Raw genomic sequence first — 22,101 nt, forward strand, 5'->3', positions numbered from 1 at the left:
TAACATGAAATTAAATGTGATAGTTCAAATGGAAGGATAAATATCATAATCACAAAGAACATCTTTCCTCGCAGGACAATAAGCTGTCAAATGAAAATTGAATTGAAAGGACCAGGAGAAGAAATAAAACGTTTTCAATGATCTTAACAATTCAGCATGTCAAATAATGTGTGAGTATGGTTATAAACTCAGTAATTGCTTTCATTCCCCAAGTTACCATTATGTACAAAGATGATTCTACTTTATTGGATGGCAAGTTACTCTGTTAAGGAGGACATAGAACAGTACGGTACAGGAACAAATCCCTCAACCCACAAATGTTGTGACAAACTAATTAAATTATTAGTCAATGCCCAACTAAACTGATCCCTTCTGCCTACACAATATCCATATACTTTCATTTGCCTTCAGTTCATGTGTCTATCTAAACATCTCTTAAAAATCCCTAAGGTATCTGCATCTACCACTACCCCATGCACCAAGCACTTTCTGTAAAAACTACTTGCCCCTCTTGTCTCCTTTGAAATTACCCCCTGTCATCTTAAATGCATACCCTCTGATATTAGACATTTCAACCCTCGAGAAACAATAATCTATCTACTCCATTTATGCCTCTCATAATCTTATAATCTCTATCGGATTTTGGTGATGTATCTTGCCAAATGACAACAGAGTGCTGATGCACTGGTTTAATACTGATATTTTGTTAAAAATTACCAGAGCTAAAGCCAATCCGCAAAATGGTGTATTTAGCTAAATAATTTACTTTCCAAACCACATTATTAAACATATTCCATAGAATGTTAATTTGAACTAAGACTGAAGTGCATATATAAAAGAATACACAACGTTAAAATAAATATTGATTTACAAAACACAGATGCAAATCTTCCTTAATGCAATATAAAATCTTTGTATTATGTTTATGGGCAATATTCCTACAATGGACACAGGGAATATGATAAGATCATAAGACCAAAAGACATAGGAGCAGAAGGCCCATCGAGTCTGCTCTGCCATTCAATCATGGCTGCTTCTTTTTTGTTCTCCTCCTCAGCCTGAGTTCCCGGCTTTTTCCCTGTAACCTTTGAAGCCATTATCTGATCAAGAACCTATCAATTGCTGCCTTAAGTACACCTGATGACCAGGCCTCCACAGCAGCATGTGGCAACAAATTCCACAAGTTCATCACCTTTTGGCTGAAGAAATTTCTCCGCATCTCTGTTTTGAAAGGGTGCCTCTATCCTGAGACAGTGCTCTCTTGTCCTAGACTCTCCCACCATGGGAAACATCCTTTCCACACCTACTCTGTCTAGGCTTTCAACATTCGAAAGGTTTCAATGAGATCCCCCCTCATCCTTTTGAATTCCACAGGCCCAGAGCCATCAAACATTCCTCATAGGATAACTCTTTCATTCCTGGAATCATCCTTGTGAACCTCCTCTGGACCCTCTCCAATGCCAGCACACCTTTTCTAAGATGAGGGGCCTAAAGCTGTTCACAATACTCAAGGTGAGACCTCACCAGTGCCTTATAAAGCCTCAGCATCACATCCATGCTCTTGTATTCTAGACCTCTTGAAATGAATGCTAACATGGCATTTGCATTCCTCACCATGAACTCAGCCTGCAAGTTAACCTTCAGGGTGTTCTGCACAAGGACTCCCAAGTCCCCTTATGTCTCAGGTTTTTGGATTTTCTCCCTTTTAGAAAATAGTCAGCACATTTATTTCTACTACCAAAGTCCATGACCATGCATTTTCCAACATTGTATTTCATTTGCCACTTTCTTGTCCATTCCCCAAATCTTTCTAAGTCCTTTGCATCCTACCTGTTTCCTCAACACTACCTGCCCCTCCACCAATCTTCATATCATCTGCAAACCTGGCAACAAAGCTATCTATTCCATCATCTAAATCATTTATATAGAACATAAAAAGTGGTCCCAACACCAAACACTGCGGAACATAACCAGTCACTGGTAGCCAACCAGAAAAGGATTCTTTGATTCCCACTTGCCATTTTTCCAGGTTAGATCCTTATTAAGCATTTATGAGGAATTTTCATTTGCTTTATGGCTGTATCAAAATGACAAAATATATTTTCAGCATACGAACAATAAAAATACACATTTTGGTTGAGATTCATTCCCTCACATTTGGCTACGTTATAAATTGTAAAAGAAATAAGAAAACAAAAAATAAAATCTGCCTAAAGAAACATCAAGATGCATTCATGTTGCTAAGACATCTTATTGTGCAATAATTGTGACAAATTTGCAAATTAAATTCTACTGTAATTTTCAAGGAAGAAACATATACTGAAAACATCAGTGCTGCATGTGCAAATAGGATATGCCAACTAATCTTTCACTGATGTAATCAGTGAAAAACTTGTTTAAGTAGCTCTGTTGATAATTCCTACTGTTCAAGGGTGATAAAAATGATTAACTTGAATTGCACAGCAGTATAATAATTTATATATTAGAAGAATAAATGATTTTTCATTGGAATTGTGTAAGCTATAATTTCCAATTTAATTGTGAGTGTAACACTGGAAAATACAACATTCACTGGAGAATTCAAATTGTAACCCTGAATAGTAATTTACTGCACTAATTTGTAGTTCAGCTGAATGAGCTAACAGTTGTAACAAGTTGTTATCATCATAGAGCACATTACATTATAGAAAATATTGAAACCTTCTCTCCCCTCTACTGACTACATGGCAATACTTAATACTTTGTCGGAAAACCAGCATAGAAATTAAAAAATGAGCATCATCAGTGTACTAAAGACACTGGAAGATGGCAGGCTTTGTACAGTTAAAGGTATTTGAAATCCCTGTATGGTAACTGCTGATTTCTAAATGTTAATGTTGTATGTCTTTAGTTGAGGGTAATCAGCAGAACTTAACAAATCATATTTTCACAAAGTATAATGTTAAACATTAATATAATAAAATATTTATAAGAGCAAATGATGAAAATCCCATTGTTATCTGCCACTGATTAAATAGTTACTATGAATGGCAACACTTAAATGATTGTTTAATAAAATATCTCTTACAAACTTTGAGATCATAAACCTAATAAACTTTATTTTAACTACATTAATTTTCATTTTTAAACAAGACCACTAGTACACACAATACACCGCATGTAGTCTCATCAACACATTATATAACTAGAGTAGAGTCTCACTATTTCTGTAAGAAATTACGTGTAATTAATGACAGTATTCCATTGGTTGCCCTAAATAGTTTCTGTACATGCACACCACCCTTTTGTGAATTCTATACGACATTTAAATTCCTTGCAATCTCAGTGCTGGGCATTCTCTTGCCTTTAGACAGTATGCGCTTACATGCTTTTTTTTCTGAAAGATGGACAAATTCACACTTCCAGGATCATACTCCTTTTGACAGATCTGAGCCCACTCTCTGAACCTATGTGCAGTATATTCCTTTACAGGCTGCTTATATCCTGTTAGCTACAAATTTTTTTTTAAATATTTATAGAAATTCTTACCATCTATCTCTACATTTCTGCCTAGCTTCAACATTCTTTGTTTATTTTTAAATTCCACTCAATCTATTCTTTGTGCAATTCTACCCCATCCATCGTACAATAATGTTGTTTGTATTCAAGTTTACTACTGTAGCGGTGTGCTACACGCAGCGCTAAAATAACGACACGGAGTCGGTAAACTGCAGCCAAAGACTAAGTTTATTTCAACTCCACAGTCTTGCTTTAAAGCCTGTCTCTCCCACCAGATACCTTGAGAGGCACGTACTGAAACCCCCTCAGGCTTTGTCTCTGCACTCTGGCTAATTGTCAGCCGGTTCGAGTGTGCTAGTAATTGGGTCGCCACACTACTATCATTTTTACTGAGCCAAGAATGGCATTTCCTCCCCCCCCTTGGAATGCTTCTTTTTAGTTGAAATATATATTTTGTTCATGTACTCTGAAATACCCCTTTAAATGTCTGTCTATCATTTCACTGACTTCTTAAAATTTGCTTCATGGATCAGTGGAAGTCTTGGTCTAGGACCAATATTTCAATCTGATTGTATGCCTTATAATCGCCCTATTTTAAATTACTGGTCCTGGACTCAGACTTCTCTCTCTAAAAGTGAATTTAAATTCAGTCATATTACTATCTCCACTGTTGGTTCCTCTTTGTTACAAAGTCATGTATTAACCTTGGTTCACTGCACAATACCATATATGGTTTATCTTGTTGTCTCGTTAGCTCGGTAATGTGTTGTCTTAAGACCATAAGACATAGGAGCAGAATTAGGCCATCTGGCCCATCAAGTCTGCTCCACCATTCAATCATGGCTGATCATTTTTTTCTATCTCCACCTGAACCCCAGTTCCTAGCCTTCTCCCCATAACTTTAGATGCCATGTCCAATCAAGAACGAATCAATCCCTGCCTTAAATACACCCAACGACCTGGCCTCCACAGCTGCATGTGGTAACAAATTCCACAAATTCACCACCCTTTGGCTAAAGAAATTTCTCCACATCTCTGTTTTGAAAGGGCACCCCCCCCCCTTGTCCTAGACACCCCCACCATGGAAACCATCCTTTCTACATCTACTCTGTCTAGGCCTTATAATATTCACGAGGAAATCTGCAGATGCTGGGAATTCAAACAACACACACAAAATGCTGGTGGAACACAGCAGGCCAGGCAGCATCTATAGGGAGAAGCACTGTCGTCGTTTCAGGCCGAGACCCTTCATCCCGAAACGTCGACAGTGCTTCTCCTTACAATATTTGAAAGGTTTCAATGAGATCCTCCCTCATCCTTCTGAATTCTGGTGAGTACAGACCCAGAGACATCAAACGTTCCTCGTATGATAACCCTTTCAATCCTGGAATCATCCTTGTGAACCTCCTCTGAATCCTCTCCAATGCAAGCACATCTTTTCAAAACTGTTCACAACACTCAAGGTGATTCCTCACCAGTGCCTTATAAAGCTTCAGCATCCATCCTTATTCTTGAATGCTAACATGATATTTGCCTTCCTCACCACTGACTCAACCTGTAAGTTAACCTTCAGGGTGTTCTGCACAAGGAGTCCCAAGTCTCCCTGCATCTCAGATTCCTGGATTTTCTCCCAGTTTCGAAAATAGTCGGCACATTTATTTCTACTACTGAAGTGCATGACCACGCATTTTCCAACATTGTATTTCATTTGCCACTTTCTTGCCCATTCTCCTAATCTGGCTAAGTTCTTCTGCATCCTACCTCTTTCCTCAACACTACTGCCCCTTCACCAATCTTCACATCATCTGCAAACTTGGCAAGAAAGTCATCTATTCCATTATCTGAATCATTTATATACAGTATAAAAAGAAGTGGCCCCCATCACCAACCCTTGGGGAACACCACTAGTCACTGGAGGCCAATCTAGTCAGCTCCATCTTGGGTACTTGCCTACAAAGTACCCAGGACATCTTTAGGGAGCGGTGTCTCGGAAAGGCAACATCCATTATTAAGGACCTCCAGCACCCAAACCAAAAGCTGTGGACACAACCTCACTTTTTTCAAAAATATACAGTATTTCTGTTTTTGCACGTTTTTTCTAAATCTATTCAATATATGTAATTGATTTACTTGTTTATTTATTATTATTTATTTTTTCTCTCTGCTAGATTATGTATTGCATTGAACTGCTGCTGCAAAGTTCATAAATTTCACATCACATGCCGATGATAATAAACCTGATTCTAATTCCTTTTATTCCCACTATCCAAAAAACACTCCGAACTCGTTATATATCCTTCAACAATAAAAGAATTTCAGTCCATATTTAGATAAAATCCCCAACAATTATCATTGTACCTTTTGGCATGTTCCCATTATTTTCAGCTCCTCTCCTTTCAAGTTCAGGTTATTGTCTTTCAACCACCATACACATGTATAATGCCAAATGAAACAATGCTTCTCCAGACCAAGGTACACAACATAATACACACAACTCACACTCACAACAGATAAAGTAACATAAATGCAAATAAAGCAATTGTTACGAACCCCGTAACTGGGTCACTTACCAGCAAAGATAGAGAGGTCCGTTGAAGTCTGATGATACTATTTTTAACAGTATTTATTAGTAAAAATACACAAAAATAATATCAATGCAAATATACAGATAATATACGTCATCAATACTAAATCTAAAAGTGCGGGTATAATAATAATCAATAAGAAATAAGCTCTATCGTTGTCTAGGGGATAATGTATTGTCCGATGGAAATATGAAGTTCACTCAGTTCATGCAGGCTGCAGCCTTTGGGGACCGCTGTGTTGCAATGGTTGGAGAGAGAGAGAGATTTGGGAGAAAAACTTGCCTATTTTCCCTTTATGATTTCGATCCGTCAGGAGTCTCGTTGTCGTGGCCTTTCACTTGTGGCCTCTCCTTTAGCTAAACCGTTCTTCTGTGGTGAGCCCGCCAACCCAAGCAGGGGAGGACACACACGAGCCCCCACCGGCTGTCACTATTAAACGCTGTCACGGGATTTTTAGCGTTTCTCCTGGTGCGTCTAAAGGGGTTGTTCCCCAGACCCTCTTTTATCCTTACTCACGGGGTCTCAGATGTCAATCAGGTTGGGATGATGCAATCCCTCAACCAGACCACTCTGGTTGTCCCCTGAGGGGTTTCAATGAATAGTACAGTACTCAATACACAATTCCGTCTCCAAGAGACAATGGCCGTTATCAGTGGTTCCGTTTCACTGAGGTCAGGACACATTCCAAACCTTGTGTATTCTGGACGTCTCTCTCTCATTTCCTGGGTCCCAGACCCGAATTAATAGTGATCTTGCAATTCTCAAAAAGGAGGGGGCGACTTTGTACCCTTCGGCCCCTCAGAGTTGCGTCACATTCGTAACACAATAAATAACAGGGTTCATTTGTGACACCAGTTAAAAAGTAAACAATATAACGCTACTGGGGCTTATTACTTGATAAGATTTGAGTGGTGGCAGGGAATTCAGCAGTCTTGGGGCCAGGGGAATAAGCTATTTGCCATCCAAACAGTTCTTGTACTAATGCTATGGTACCTCCTGCCTGATAGACCCAAGACCATTGGTTCAGGGACTCCAGTAATCTTTTCAGGTAAAGTAGTAATTCAACTGCATTTCTTCCAGTCTTATATTCGGTGTTCATAAAAATGGTTTCCTCTACACAGATTAGATGATTGCTTTGCAGAGCAAATACATTTGATCTGTAGAGATGACCATATATTTCCTGTTACCGGTCTTTAATTCATCATCCCACTCTTATTATGACCTGGTTATGGCTTCCAGCACTCATATGATTAGGTACAACACAAACCTAAGGAACAGAATGTTATCTTCTCTCTGGGCACCTTGACACATTCTCCAACTTTATTTAACTTTCTTTCTGAATCTGAACCAGATTTATTATCATTGGCATGTGTTGTGAAATTTGCTAACTTAGCAGCAGCTCAATACAATACATAATATAGAAGAAAAATAAATAAATCAGCAATTACAGTATATGCATATTGAATAGATTAAAAACCATGCATAAACAGAAATAATATGTATTGAAAAAGTGAGGTAGTGTTTAAGGGTTCAATGCCCATTTCAGAATTGGATGGCAGAGGGGAAGAAACTGTTCCTGAATCACTGAGTGTGTGCCTTCAGGCTTCTGTACCTCCTATTTTGTGGTAACAGTGAGAAAAGGGCATGCCCTGGGTGCTTGGGGAACTTAATAATAGATACTGCCTTTCTGAGACACCGCTCCTTGAAGATGTCCTGGGTACTTTGTAGGCTAGTACCAAGATGCAGCTGACTAAATTTACAACCCTCTGCGGCTTCTTTCAGTCCTGTGCAGTAGCTCTCCCCCATCCCCTCGCCATACCAGACAGTGATGCAGCCTGTCAGAATGCTCTCCATGGGTACAACTATAGACGATTTTGAGTGTATTTGTTGACATATCAAATCTCTTCAAACTCCTAATGAAGTACAGTCACTGTCTTGCCTTCTTTATGACTGCATCAATATGTTGGGGCCAGGATAAATCCACAGATCTTGACACCCAGGAACTTGAAGCTGCTCACTCTCTCCACTTCTGATCCCTCTATGAGAATTGGTATGTGTTCCCAGAGACCCGAGTTCTTTGGGCACAGAGATCAGAAAAAGCGACGCAACAGAGTTTTAACACCATTAATCAGTGAGTTGCTTTGTATGTCTCCCCTCTCGTTGTGAAACGGGGACACCTCTTTTTCCCTTACTAGGGAGCGAGCGAAAACCTGTGGTATGTCGAATTACGGGTGAATGAGTAGTCTTTGGAGTTGTCAGGACACTGGAGCAGGGATGCAATCGCCAACCCAGTACTGTGCACACAGTGATAATAATTGAGTAACAAATCCGGAGGTGCAAGCAAAGTTGATGTCAAAGTTCAGGCAGAGATCAAAACATCCAGAGAAATCCAAAAACCAGAATTGGAAAATGGGCAGAGTCGATATTCAGACAGGCAGAGTACAGATACAAATGCTGGAAAGGCTCAGGAAAACTCACTGGCACAATCTAGCAACATCTGACAATAGGTGCACACACAGGACTAAAATACACTGAGCAATAAACAGAGAGGCAGATGATAGGTGGAGCACAATGAGACACAGGTGGCAGCAAAACAGGTAATAATGAGAAACAGGTGAGAGGTGGAGTACTCAGTAATACAGGGGTAGAGTGGAGCAGGAGCAGGGACAGGAGCACATGACAATACAAAACCACAGGCTGACAGCTAGGGGGAAAATACACAAAAAAAACATCAGCTGGAGGTACTTACAGGGGTACTGCAAGTCACGGAGTCATGGAAAACTACAGCACAGAAATATGTCTTTATTGACACATGAGTGCTTGGTGGGGGGTGCCATTGCTTTTTTGCTGGTTGGGGGGGTCGTTGCTTTTGCTGCAGCTTATGTGTGGGAGGAGGGAGTTGCGGGGGTCATTGTGGTTCTAACATTTAACTGTCATTCATTCTTTGGGGCACTCCTCTGTTGTTGTGGATGATTGTGAAGAAAAAGAATTTCAGGATGTATATTGTATACATTTTTCTGACATTAAATGTACCTATTGAAACCTATTGTTCCTTCACCTTACCTTTCCTGAAGTCTACAATCAGCTCTTTCGTCTTACTGATATTGACTGCAAGGTTGTTGCTATGACACTATTCCACTCATTGGTATATCTCACTCCTGTACGCCCTCTCGTCATCATCTGAGATTCTACCAACAATGGTTGTATCATCAGCAAATTTATAAATGGTATTTGAGATATACCTAGCCACACAGTCATGGTATAAAGAGAATAGAGCAGTGGGCTAAGCACACACACCTGAGGTGCACCAGTGTTGATCATCAGTTGGGAGGAGATATTATCACCAATCCACACAGATTATGGTCTTCTGGTTAGGAAGTCGAGGTTCCAATTGCAGAGGGAGGTACAGAGGCCCAGATTCTATAACTTATCAATCAGGACTCTGGGAATGATGCTGTTAAATGCTGAGCTGTAGTTGATGAACAGCATCCTGACATCGGTGTTTGTATTGTCCAGGTGGTCTAAGGCCAAGTGAAGAGCCAATGCATATTGTGGTGATAGGCAGATTTCATAGGTACAGGTCCTTGCTGAGGCAAGAATTCAGTCTAGCCACGAACAACCTCTCAAAGCATTTAATCACCGTAGAAGTGAATGCTACTGGGTGATAGTCATCAAGGCAGGTAACATTATTCTTCTTAGGCACTGGTATAACTGTTGCCTTTTTGAAGTAAATGGGAACTTCTCCCCACCCCCAGCAGTGAGAGGTTGAAAATGCCCTTGAGTATTCCAGCCTGTGGTTGGCACAGGTTTTCAGAGGTTACAGGTACTCCATCGGGGCTTTCTGTCTTGTGACAGCCTAACATCGACCTTTGAGACAGAGATCACAGGGCCACCGGTTGCAGCTGGGATCTTCACAGCTGTAGTTGTGTTCTCTCTTTCAAAACGGGCATAGAAGGCATTGAGTTCATCTGGTGGTGAAGCATTGCTGCCATTCATGCCATTGGGTTCCACTTTGTAGAAAGTAATGTCCTGCAAACCCTGCCAGAGTTGTGCATCCGATGTCACCTCGAATCTCATTTAAAATTGTCTCTTTGCCCTTTAAATAGCCCTCTGCAAGTCATACCTGGTTTTCTGGTACAGACCTGGGTCACCAGACTTGAATGCTCCAGATGGGAGCTCTCAGCAGATGACTTGGTTCATCCACGGCTTTTGGTTTGGGAATGTACAGCAAGTCTTTGTAGGCACCCACTCATCCACACAAGCATTAATGAAGTCGGTAACAACTGCTGTATACTCGTCCAGATCTGAAGATGAATCCCTGAATACGGTCCAGACCACCAATTCAATACCAGAATAGATAACTTTTGCTGTAAACCATCCATTCATAATCTTGGCTGAGGTTGCTTACTCCACTATTCAAGCCTTGCTTGCTGGGCCTTGCAATTAGCAAAACGAAGCAGAAAGAAAGAACCACATCGAAGTACAAAGTAAATTTATTATCAAAGTAGATATGTTAACATATACTACTTTAAGATTTATACTACTACTTTAAGACATTTATAGGAAAAAAGACAATAGAAATTTACATAAAACATAAAAATCTACAGCATATTACATAACATTGTGCTGACCATGTAACCTACTCTAGAAACTGCCTGGAATTTCTCTACCACATTGACCTCTGTTTTTCTAAGCTCCATGTGATTATCTAAGAGTCTCTTAGAAGAACCTATTGTATTGAACAAAAATACGTAAAACAGCCAAAGACTGACAAACAACCAATGTGCAAAATAATACTAAGGACATCACATGTAAAAAGTTGTTGAAAGTGTGCCTGCAGGATATAGAATCAGTTCATAGTGGTGGTGAATAAAGTTATCCACGCTGGTTTAGGAGCCTTTTGGTTATACAGTAATAACTGTTCCTGAACCTTGTGATGAGGGATCTAAGTTTTCTGTACCTCCTTCCCAGTGGTAATAGCAAGAAGAGGACAGGGCCCGGATGATGGGTCTTTGATGATGGATGCTATTTACTTGTGGCAGTGCTCCATGTAAATGTACTCAGTTGTGGGGGTGGCATTGCCTGTGATGGACTAGGCTGTATCCACCACATTCTATAGCCTTTAGAATTATAACAGTCTTTCCCCCAAGCCATCGGACTACCAACCTGCTGACCTCTGCTGTGCCTATTGTCTTGTTTACTACTTATTGTAATGCCTGCACTGTTCTGTGTACTTTATGCAGTCCTGGGTACGTCTGTAGTCTCGTGTAGTTTTTGTGTTGGTTTACATAGTTCAGCGTAGTTTTTGTATTGTTCATGTAGCGCCATGGTCCTGAAAAACATCTCGTTTTTATCGTGTACTGTACCAGCAGTTATGATCGAAATGACAATAAAAGCAACTTAGCTTTTCTGTTCCTAGGCATTGGTGTCTCCATACTGGATCGTGATACGCTCCACAATGCATCTATAGAAGTTTTCAAAGTTGTCGGTGACATTCTGAAGCTTTGCCAGCTTCTAAGAAAGTAGAAGCACTGTTTTGCCTCTTTTGTGATGACACTTACGTGCTGGTTGTTGGACAGATACTCCGACATGATAACTGATGCACCATCAATAACTCTAGGAGACTGGAAGTGAACGATAGGCTTTTATTAACAGCGAAAACATGTTTCCAGAGCAGCACTGGCCCTAGGGACGTCAGCCAAGCCGGTAGGGTGATCCCAGTGGCAGACTACCTGGGAAAAGAAAAGAGTCGCTCATGAGGGGTGGCATTGGTGGACGTGCATAACAGGGAGCGGATGGAGTGGAGTGCCTCGGGGAGAACCTCCTGCTAGCGAGAGACCAGCAGTCCCTTTGACTTAAGGGCTAAGAGTGTGGCCTTCCACACCATGGCATTCTCCCTCTCCACCTGTCCATTCCCCCGGGGATTATAGCTCGTGGTCCTATTAGTAGCAATGCCCTTAGCCAGCAGGTATTGGCACAGCTCATCACTCATAAAGGAGGACCCTCTGTCACTGTGGTTATAGCAGGAATACCTGAACAGAGTGAGGAGCTGGCGCAGGGTCTTTATGACGGACGTGGCACTGGTATCGGGGCAGGGGATGGCAAAGGGGAACTGCGAGTACTCATCGATTATGTTAAGAAAGTACACATGGCGGTCGGCGGAGGGAAGGGGGCCCTTAAAGTCAACACTCAGTCGCTCAAAGGGGCAGGTGGCCTTTATAAGTTGTGCCTTTGCTGGACGGTAGAAGTGCGGTTTGCACTCAGCGCAGACTTGGCAGTTCCTGGTCATCGTCCTGATCTGCTCGAGGGAGTAAGGCATGTTCCGGGCTTTCACGTAGTGGAAAAGCCGGGTGACCCCCAGGTGGCAAAGATCTGCATGGAGGGCGTATAGCCGGTCCAGCTGCGTGCTGGCACATGTCCCCCGGGATAGGGCATCAGGGGGCTCATTGAGCTGTCCAGGCTGGTACAGGATGTCATAGTTGTAGGTGGAGAGTTCGATTCTCCACCTCAAAATTTTATCATTTTTGATTTTGCCCCACTGTTGGTTGCTAAACATGAACGCAACTGAGCGCTGGTCAGTCAGCAAGGTGAACCTTTTGCCGGCAAGATAGTGCCTCCAGTGCCTAATAGCTTCCACTATGGCCTGGGCTTCTTTCTCCACCATGGAGTGCTGTATTTCAGGGCCTTGAAGGGTACGAGAAAAGAAGGCTACCGGCCTTCCTGCCTGATTGAGGGTAACAGCCAGCGCAAAGTCGGAGGCATCACTCTCTACTTGGAAAGGAATGGTCTCGTCCACTGCATGCATCGTTGCTTTGGCAATGTCCCCTTTGATGCGGCTGAAGGCCGCGCGGGCCTCGGCAGAGAGGGGAAATGTGGTGGACTTGATCGGGGGTGGGCCTTGTCTGCGTAGTGAGGGACCCATTGGGCGTAATAGGAAAAGAAGCCCAGGCACCTTTTGAGGGCTCTGAGGGTGTTGGGAAGAGGGAGTTCCAACAGGGGGCGCATACGATCGGGGTCAGGGCCAATGACACCGTTCTCCACGACATACCCAAGTAGAGCAAGTCGGGTGGTTCCGAACACACACTTGTTCCTGTTATAGGTAAGGTCAAAAGCTTTGGCCGCTTGGAAAAATTGTTGGAGGTTGCTGTCGTGATCCTGCCAGTCACGACCGCAGATAGTGATGTTATCCAGGTATGGGAACGTGGCCTTCAGTTGGCACTGGTCCATCATCCGGTCCATTTCCTGCTGGAAGACAGAGACACCATTCGTGACACCGAAGGGGATGCGCAGGAAGTGATAAAGCCTGCCGCCTGCCTTGAAGGTGGTGTAGGGGCGGTCCTCTGGGCGGATGGGGAGCTGATGGTAAGCGGATTTTAGGTCTATGGTCGAGTACACCTTGTACTGAGCTATCTGATTGACCATATCCGCGATGCGGGGTAGGGGGTACGTGTCAAGCTGCGTGAACTGATTGATGGTTTGACTATAGTCCACGACCATCCTATTTTTCTGTCCGTTCCGAACAACAACCACCTGGGCCCTCCAAGGACTTGTGCTTGGCTCAATGATCCCCTCCCTGAGTAGCCGCTGCACCTCTGACTTAATGAAGACCCTGTCCCCCACGCTGTACCTCCTGCTTTTAGTTGCCACAGGTTTACAGTTGGGGGTTAGGTTGGTGAATAGCGGTGGGGGAGGGATCTTGAGGGTGGAGAGGCTGCAAGTGGTGTCCGTAGTGCGGCTGTTGGCATGGTGTTGGGTGGGATGTGTGGGTCGGTGTGTGTGTGTGGTCAATAGCAGGGTATGTGATGAATTCCGACAGAACTGAGGATTTCTGACAGTGATTGGTGGGAGGAGCCCGTCATACTCCATTGTCACACTTTTCAGGTGACTCTGGAAGTCGAGCCCCAATAGCACAGGGGCACACAGTTGAGGCATGACCAGTAATATAAAGTCCCGATATTCTGTGCCCTGTGCCACCAGTGTCACTACACAACCCCCCCGGATGTCTGTGGAATGCGATCCAGAAGCCATGGTGACCCTCTGGCTTACCGGCCATGTCACGAGTCCGCAGCGTTGCGCCCTGTCCGGGTGAATACAACTCTCAGTGCTGCCCGTGTCAAACAGGCAGCTAGTCCTGTGCCCCTCCACCAGGATGTCCATCATTGACCTTGCAAGCTGGTGTGGGGCGCTTTGGTCGAGGGTCACGGAGGCCAGAGTTGCATCACCGTCTTGGTGCCCGGTAAGCACCCGTGGGTCAGAGGCGGGGCGAGGTGGTGACGACAAAGATGGCTGCCCCTATGCCTCGCATGCGGCGGGCAGGCAAGATGGCGGCGACCAAGATGGCGACCCCCATGCCTCGCACGCGGCGCTGCTCGACCCCGCTCGTGGTTTGGACTTAAAGGCCTTGGCGAAGTGGCCCTTCTTTCCGCAGCTGGAGCATGTAGCTTCTCGGGCCGGGCAGCGTTTTTGGGGGTGCTTTTCGAGTCCACAGAAGTAACACTGCGCAGACTTGCGACTGGCAGCAGCCGTGGTCGATTCGCCGGTGGGTTGCGGGGACCATGGACTCGCGACTGGCAGCAGCCAAGGTCGATTCGCCGGTGGGTTGGGGGGTCTGCAGCATCCACGGGGCCGGCGGGAGATCGCGCGCCTGGACAGCGTCAGCATCATGCAGAGCGGCCTCCAGTGCTTCGGCCAGCTCGATCGCCGGATGTAAGGTAAGATTGGCGTGTTCCAGCAGCCACTGGCGCATGTACACTGACCTGATCCCCGTAATGAAGGCGTCTCTTACTAGCAGCTCCACATGCTGTTCCACCGTCAGTCCCCAGCAATCGCAGGCCCGCACGAATGTCTGTAGGGCCCGGACAAACTCAGCGCTCGACTCTCCCGCCCACTGCTACCGTGTCGCTAAGCGATGTCTTGCATAGACAGTGTTCACCGGCTGCAGGTATTGTCTTTTGAGGGTGTCCAGTGCCCCCTGGTAGGTCGGCAGGTTCCTGACCAGGGAGGAGACTCGTGGACTGACCCTGGAGAGGGGAACTCTGTGCATCTTTGCAGGCTCGGTCACTCAAATCTCCTGCAGGTATGATTCTAAGCATACAAGCCAGAGTTCAAAAGTGATGCCGGCTTCCGGAAATTGAGGGTTAATATCCAATCTGTCGGGTCATAAAATTAGTTCCATGTTTTAAATCGCTGTTAATAAAATTGATGCACCATCAATAACTCTAGGAGACTGGAAGTGAACGATAGGCTTTTATTAACAGCGAAAAAGGGACCACGATCACATCGAGACTGAGGGAGGAGCAGTGCCCCCAATCGCCTTTATACAGGGGTCTGTGGGAGGAGCCACAGGAGCAGTCAGCGGGGGAGGGGGGCCTGTCCAGACAGGTATACATAGTTTACCACAATAACATCAAGGGAATTAAAGCTACTCGCATTCTCCACTTCCGTTTTCTAAATGAGGACTTGCTCATGGACCTGCAGTTTCTCTAGAATTAGAGAATGGCTCATTCTCGTTATGATTTATCAGCACATTAGAGAGGGTCTTCATACTTCCTTTGTCTAATCGTCCTCCCACCATCCCTGAAATTTAAAATTACCTTCTTTCGCTGTTCTGACAAATATTAATACCTTTTGCATTTCCACATATTGAAACTAAGCAGCATGACCTGTTTTATTTCAGATTATCAGTGCCTGCACTACTATTTCATCCTTTAACCGTTATCCGACCATTCAGCCTGCTGTACTTGTGCTATCATTTTCATTGGGCTGAACAATTAGTTGCATATCCCACTCTTTCCCCATTATTCAGAACTTCTTGCAATGTATGTCCTATTTTCTTCTGAAAGTTATGCTTGAATCCACTCCTCCAGCTTTTTAGACATTTCGTTCCAGATGACAACAACTAGCTGCACTGAAAGAAATCTCTGTAAATTGCCCCCCATTCTTTTCCTAATAACCATAAATCTGCTTCCTCTAATTAATGATCCTTCAGGCTTGGACAACAATTTCACTTTACCTACTCAGTCAAAGTACCTATGATTCTGAGAGATTCAGTGAATTTCCCCTCAGTACTTTCTGCATAAAACAAATAATATTATCTTCTCTAGTACATTCCAAAAAATTTCTTTTGCTGCCTCTCTAAGCTCCTAATATCCATTGTAAAGTATCTAGCCTAGAATTGAATATATTACTCCAGCTACACTTTAACGATTGATGTATAAAGGTCTTGTCTAATTTCCTTGCCTCTATCACAGTGGGAGGACTGAAGCTCTAAAGACATTTTTCCCCTTCTGGTTTTACCAGAGGCAGGAAGCTATTTAAAATGTTATTAAAAAGCTATGCACTTAGAATTTATTCAAAATTTTGCCTTAACTATTCCAAGAGTTAAGAAATCTGTCAGCTAAAAAGAAGTGAGATCTACTTTGCAGGAATAGTTTCAAAGCAAGTGGATCTGGAGTACTTAACCTACGTTCCAAGTACTTAACCTGCGTTCCAAAGCAACGTTGGAACCTCGAATATGATCGGAGCACTATACATTGGCCCTGCTTACCTTACTATAAACAGTATTTTTTTATATTAGATCCTTTCTAAGATAAGGGGCACAACACTGCTCACAATACCCCAAGTGAGGCATCATAAATGCTTTATGAAGCCTCAACATTACATCCTTGCTTTGATATCCTAGTGCTCTTGAAATGAATGCTAATGTCACTTTTGCCTTCCTCAACACCAACTCAATCTGCAAATTAACCTTTAGGGAATACTCCATTGAGAAAATAGTCAACCCTTTCATTTTTTCTACCAAAGTGCATGACCATACACTTCTTGACACTATTTTTCATCTGCCACTTCTTTGCCCATTCTCCTAATCTAAGTCCTTCTGTAGCCTCTCTACTTTTTCAAAACTACCTGCCCTACACCTATCTTCATATAATATGCAAACTTTGCAACAAAGCCATCAATCCCATCGTCCAAATCTTTGACATATAACATAAAAAGAGGTGGTCCCAACACAGACCCCCGTGGAACAAAAATTGTCACCGGGAGCCAACCAGAAAAAGCTCCTTTTATTCCCAATTTTTGCTGCCTGCCAATCAACCACTGCTTTATCCATGTTAGTATTTTTCTTGTAATGCCACAGGCTGTTAACTAGTTAAGTAGCCTCATGTGTGGCACCTTGTCAAAGGCCTTCTGAAAATCCAAGCAGACAACATCAATCGATTCTCCTTTGTATATTCTGCTTGTTATTTCTTCAAAGAATTCCAACAGATTTGTCAAACAAGATTTTTCCTTGAGGAAACCATGCTGACAGCAGCCTGTTTTATCATGTGCCTCCACGTACCCAGAAACCACATCCTTAACAATAGGTTCTAATATCTCCCCAACCAGTGATGTCAAACTAGCTGGCCTATAGTTTCCTTTCCTCTGCCTCTCTCCCTTCTTGAAGAGCAGAGTGACATTTGCAATTTTCCAGTCTTCCGGAACCATTCCAGAATCCAGTGCTTCTTGAAAGATCATCATTAATGCCTCCACAATCTCTTCAGCCACCTCTTTCAGAAACCTGGGGTGTACACCATCTGGTCCAGGTGACTTATCTACCTTCAGACCTTTCATTTTCCCAAGAACCTTTTCCTTAGTAATTGCAGCTTCATCCACTTCTGATCCCTGACACTCTGGAACTTACACCATAGTGCCAGTGTCTTTCTCAGTGAAGGCTGATGCTAAATACTTACGTATTCAGTTTGCCGGCCATTTCCTTGTCCCTCATTACTACCTCTCCAACATTGTTTTCCAATGCTCCAATATCCACTCCCACCTCTCTTTTATACTTCATGTATATGAAAAAAATTTTAGTATCCTTTTTAATATCATTGACAAGCTTACTTTCAAATCCTATCTTTTTCTTCTTAATGGCTTTTTTATTTGCCTCCTGTTGGTTTTTACAAGCTTCCCAATCCTCTACCTTCCCATTAATTATTGCTCTCTCTTTGGCTTTTATGATGTTTTTGACTTCTCTTGACATGGTTGTATCATCTTGCCTTTAGAATACTTCTTCATCTTTGGGATGTAGATACAGGTCCACAATCCCTTATCCGAAATTCTGAAATCTGAAAACCAAAGTTTTTATCGTGGAGTATGGAGTGTGTTGTAACAAGGCTTGTTTGGTGCGCCAACAGCTGACACCACTCGGCTGTGACATGGCAGCACTAGCAGAGACCGCCAGACATCAGTTGTGGCTCAGCGCTCATACTGGTTACACGTGCATTTGCCGTTCGCTGATATTTTGTGTTCACTGTTGACTTTGTGTTTAATTTCACTGTGAAAATGTCAAAAAGAGCTACAAATATTCCAATGGGTAACAATGAGAAAAAGGGGACGAAGCATCTACCTTATGGTAGTTTACTCAGTTAAAGAGAGATTGCTTAGACATAAACCTATGTTGATGAGACAGATGACACTTGAAGAAGTCTTTTAAAATGCTGTCTGTTGTAGTGCTGCTTCATAACTTGAGAATCCTGTTCCTGGCCCATCAGGTACCTGTAGAGTATTAAGCTTTGTTTGCCAGACGTAATGCAACTTCACTAGAGGTACCTGTATGTATTTAGCTTAGTTTGAACCTGTATATGTCCTAGAGTATTTACGTTCTACATTTACCATGTGTTTGATTTGGTTCGTTTGAAGCTGTATATTTTTATGTTTTATTAAATGTTTTTGTTGGAAATAAAATGTACCAGTGTATTTATGGTCTATAATTATCCCACTATTTCATTTATCAGTATATTACCCTATAGATAAACTATAATAGTATTTGTAAAAGAGTGCGGATCGGGAAAACCCGGAAGTTCTCTCTCCAGCACTCGTTGTTTGAGCGTGTACAGACTTTATTTCTTGTCATTATTCCCTAAACAATACAGTATAACAACTATTTACATTGTATTAGGTATTATAAGTAATAACCATACAACCATATAACAATCACAGCACGGAAACAGGCCATTCCGGCCCTCCTAGTCCATGCCGAACTCTTAATCTCACCTAGTCCCACCTACCCGCACTCAGCCCATAACCCTCCACTCCTTTCCTGTCCATATACCTATCCAATTTTACCTTAAATGACACAACTGAACTGGCCTCTACTACTTCTACAGGAAGCTCATTCCACACAGCTATCACTCTCTGAGTAAAGAAATACCCCCTCGTGTTTCCCTTAGAGATGATTTAAAGTATGCGGGAGGGTGTGCATAGGTCCGAAGCTCCCCCAGGGTCTAAAGTCCACCCGCAATGAGACAGGTTAATTATCAATATAATTATCAATTTTCTGAAATCCAAAAAATTCTTAATTCTGAAATGCAACTGGCCCCAAGGATTTCGGATGAGGGATTGTGGACCTGCATCCTGTGCTTTTCAAATTGCTTCCAGAAACTCCAACATGCCCACAACATTGACTGTACTTCTTTCCATAGATGCTGCCTGGCCTGCTGAGTTCCTCCAGCATTCTGTGTGTGTTGAGAAGGAATTTCTTTAGCCAGAGGGTAGTGAATCTGTGGAATTCTTTGCCACTGATGGCTGTGAAGGCCAGATCAATGGATATATTTAAAGTGGAGGTTGATAGCTTCTTGATTGGTCAGGGCATTAATGGTTATGGGAGAAGTCAGGAGAAATGTCTTGAGAGGGTTAAAAAAATCAGCCATGATGGAATGGTGGAGCAGATTCGATGGGCTGAATGGCTTAATTTTGTTGCTATCTTATGGTCCAAAATTCATTTTCCCAGTCTGAACAAAGAACAGAGAACATAGAAGGTTACAGCACATTACAGGCCCTTCGGCCCACAATGTTGTGCCACCCATGTAACCTACTCTAGAAACTGCCTAGAATTTCCCTGGCGCATAGCCCTCCTTTTTTCTAAGCTCCATGTACCTATCTAAGAGGCTCTTAAAAGACCCTTTTGTATCCACTTCCACCACCATCGCGAGCAGTGCATTCCACGCACCCACCACACTCTCTGTGGAAAAACTTACCCCTGACATCCCATTGGTGCCTATTTCCAAGCATCTTAAAACTAAAGCCTCTGGCTATCTACACAATCAATGCCCCTCACCCTCTTATACACCTTCAACAGGTCACCTCTCATCTTCTGTCGCTCGAAAGAGAAAAGACCAAGTTCAGTCAACCTAATTTCATAAGGTACGCCCTCCAATCCAGGAAATAACCTTGTAAACCTTCTCTGCACTCTGTCTATAGTATCCACTCTATAGCAGCAGCTTTTAATATCCTATCGACACGCACTCCAAGATCTCTCAGATTCTCCACACTGCCAAGTCTTACCATTTATATTCTGCCTTCAAATTGGACCTACCAAAATGAAGCACTTCACACTTATCTGGGTTGAACTCCATCTGCCACTTCTCATCCAAGTTCTGCATCCTATCAATGTCCCGCTGTAACCATTGACAACCCTCCAGACTATCCACAACATCCCCAACCTTTGTGTCTGACTTCATTCTCTTTATTCTTTTTGTTCCATTTCCAACTTTTTTGTTATCTGTAGATCTACCTTCTATGAAATACTATATACTCCAGAGCAGATTAATTACTGATTTTCAAAAAGGCTTTGTTCCTACACCTGAAGAGTATTGCTATCCACATCCCTCAAATACGTAAGAAATCCTTCACAGTTACCTTCTGCTTTCTGTCCTATTCTCAATTTTTTCCCTTTGCAATCACTGTAATCCAACCATTTTCAATTTTGATAAACATGTCCATCATGAGGCATTTTACCAAATGTGTTTTGAAAGCTAATGTACACAACATACCTTTATTATTACAAAGGAATTAACAAACCCATCTACACTTACCAAATTTATTCTGGCAATCATTTATTAATCTGTATTTTTAAATGGGAAATTGTTTTTGTAACTTTAATTGCCTCTAAAAGAAAACCCACCTGCAACCTGAGCCTGACTGTTCTGTAGCCACTGGACAATTTACTTCTTCTTTTTGAAAATATGTTTTAACACTTGTAATTCTTTAATGCTTTGGCATTCTCATATCTAAGGACTAAGGATAAGAAAGCCATTTGGCCTGTAGTGTATGTGGACAGTCTTCACTACCTCTACTGTTGCATTCATCTACAACCTATAATGTGCCTACTACTACTTTTGAATAATGTCAATCTTTAAAATGCCTTCCATTTGTCTATTTCAATATAATTCTTCTGTAATTAATCTGATAGCAGAGCCACATCTGTCTCTAGAATAAAATGTCCTCTTTTGGTCACTAATTGGCTCCATCCTTCCATGATATGAAACCTTACTACTTATACATTTATAAGAGACTCTGGAGTTACAAGTTTTGTTAAATACCATTTCCCTCTCATTTCCAACCCCATTTCTCTTTATTGTATTCAGTTAAATTCTCATCTGTATTGTGAGCCTTATATCAATTCTAAGTCTCCTTTTATCCATTTAATCTGTAAATCTGCAATTGTCTGGGGAAATCTAGCATTTTTCCTTTGTGAGTATGAGTTTGGTAGCTTCTTTTTGAAGATTCTTTGCTCAGTTTTTGAACTGTCACTTATTTGCAGCTTTCTCTTCCCTATTTCAAGTTTGCTGCATTTACTTTGGGAACCCTAAAGGAAATGAACTTTCACGACTTGTTTGAAGGAAATTATAATTACCTTCTTCTTTAACCACCGCTTGTAGATAAATTATCACAAATTACTATATGTACCTTTTATTGTGACAAACTATCATATATTTCACTGAAGTACCTTAATTGTGTCAGCTTAGCACTACTATCTAAGAGCAAAGAAGGAGCTAATTTGCTTCAGTATTCACTGCGGAAAATGATCTTGGCGATTGTAGGGATGACTTGTAGTGGACTGAAAAGCTTGAGCATGTAGATATTAAGAAAGAGGATGTGCTGGAGTTTTTGGAAAGCATCAAGTTGGATAAGAGTCCGGAACCAGATGAGATGTACCCAGACTATCTGGGAGGTGAGGAAGGAAATTGCTGAGCCTCTG

The sequence above is a fragment of the Hemitrygon akajei genome, chromosome 7 (genome assembly GCF_048418815.1).
Source record: "Hemitrygon akajei chromosome 7, sHemAka1.3, whole genome shotgun sequence".
In the NCBI taxonomy this organism is placed as follows: Eukaryota; Metazoa; Chordata; class Chondrichthyes; order Myliobatiformes; family Dasyatidae; genus Hemitrygon; species Hemitrygon akajei.